The following is a 2,500-nucleotide window of genomic DNA, read 5'->3' as shown; positions in this document are numbered from 1 at the left end:
ACACACTGGGAGCAGACACACAGCACTGTGCAGCCAGAGAGGCCTGTGTTGAAGGCCCAGCACAGCCCACACACACACACACACACACACACACACACACACACAGCACTGTGCAGCCAGAGAGGCCTGTGTTGAAGGCCCAGCACAGCCCCCCCACACACACACACACACACACACACACACACAGCACTGTGCAGCCAGAGAGGCCTGTGTTGAAGGCCCAGCACAGCCCACACACACACACACACACACACACACACACACACACAGCACTGTGCAGCCAGAGAGGCCTGTGTTGAAGGCCCAGCACAGCCCCCCCACACACACACACACACACCACTCTGCAGCAACACACAGCTCTATTAGGCCCAGCACAGCCCACACACACACACACACACACCACTCTGCAGCAACACACAGCTCTATTAGGCCCAGCACAGCCCACACCCACACACACACACACACACACAGCACTCTGCAGCAACACACAGCTCTATTAGGCCCAGCACAGCCCACACACACACACACAGCACTGTGCAGCCAGAGAGGCCTGTGTTGAAGGCCCAGCACAGCCCACACACACACACACACACACACACACCACTCTGCAGCAACACACAGCTCTATTAGGCCCAGCACAGCCCACACACACACACACACACACACACACACTGGGAGCAGACACACAGCACTGTGCAGCCAGAGAGGCCTGTGTTGAAGGCCCAGCACAGCCCACACACACACACACACACACACACACACACACACACAGCACTGTGCAGCCAGAGAGGCCTGTGTTGAAGGCCCAGCACAGCCCCCCCACACACACACACACACACACACACACACACACAGCACTGTGCAGCCAGAGAGGCCTGTGTTGAAGGCCCAGCACAGCCCCCCCACACACACACACACACACCACTCTGCAGCAACACACAGCTCTATTAGGCCCAGCACAGCCCACACACACACACACACACACCACTCTGCAGCAACACACAGCTCTATTAGGCCCAGCACAGCCCACACCCACACACACACACACACACACAGCACTCTGCAGCAACACACAGCTCTATTAGGCCCAGCACAGCCCCACACACACACACACAGCACTGTGCAGCCAGAGAGGCCTGTGTTGAAGGCCCAGCACAGCCCCCACACACACACACACACACACACACACACACACAGCACTGTGCAGCCAGAGAGGCCTGTGTTGAAGGCCCAGCACAGCCCACACACACACACACACACACACACACACACACACACAGCACTGTGCAGCCAGAGAGGCCTGTGTTGAAGGCCCAGCACAGCCCCCCCCCACACACACACACACACACACACACACACAGCACTGTGCAGCCAGAGAGGCCTGTGTTGAAGGCCCAGCACAGCCCACACACACACACACACACACACACACACACACACACAGCACTGTGCAGCCAGAGAGGCCTGTGTTGAAGGCCCAGCACAGCCCCCCCACACACACACACACACACCACTCTGCAGCAACACACAGCTCTATTAGGCCCAGCACAGCCCACACACACACACACACACACCACTCTGCAGCAACACACAGCTCTATTAGGCCCAGCACAGCCCACACCCACACACACACACACACAACACAGCACTCTGCAGCAACACACAGCTCTATTAGGCCCAGCACAGCCCACACACACACACACACAGCACTGTGCAGCCAGAGAGGCCTGTGTTGAAGGCCCCAGCACAGCCCACACACACACACACACGACACACACACCACTCTGCAGCAACACACAGCTCTATTAGGCCCAGCACAGCCCACACACACTCACACACACACACACACACTGGGAGCAGACACACAGCACTGTGCAGCCAGAGAGGCCTGTGTTGAAGGCCCAGCACAGCCCACACACACACACACACACACACACACACACACACACAGCACTGTGCAGCCAGAGAGGCCTGTGTTGAAGGCCCAGCACAGCCCCCCCACACACACACACACACACACACACACACACACAGCACTGGTGCAGCCAGAGAGGCCTGTGTTGAAGGCCCAGCACAGCCCACACACACACACACACACACACACACACACACACACAGCACTGTGCAGCCAGAGAGGCCTGTGTTGAAGGCCCCAGCACAGCCCCCCCCCACACACACACACACACACACACACACACAGCACTGTGCAGCCAGAGAGGCCTGTGTTGAAGGGCCCAGCACAGCCCACACACACACACACACACACACACACACACACACACAGCACTGTGCAGCCAGAGAGGCCTGTGTTGAAGGCCCAGCACAGCCCCCCCACACACACACACACACACCACTCTGCAGCAACACACAGCTCTATTAGGCCCAGCACAGCCCCACACACACACACACACACACACCACTCTGCAGCAACACACAGCTCTATTAGGCCCCAGCACAGCCCACACCCACACACACACACACACACACAGCACTCTGCAGC

Source organism: Alosa sapidissima, chromosome 2, assembly GCF_018492685.1.
Source record: "Alosa sapidissima isolate fAloSap1 chromosome 2, fAloSap1.pri, whole genome shotgun sequence".
Classification (NCBI taxonomy): domain Eukaryota; kingdom Metazoa; phylum Chordata; class Actinopteri; order Clupeiformes; family Clupeidae; genus Alosa; species Alosa sapidissima.
This window is presented reverse-complemented; position numbering follows the sequence as displayed.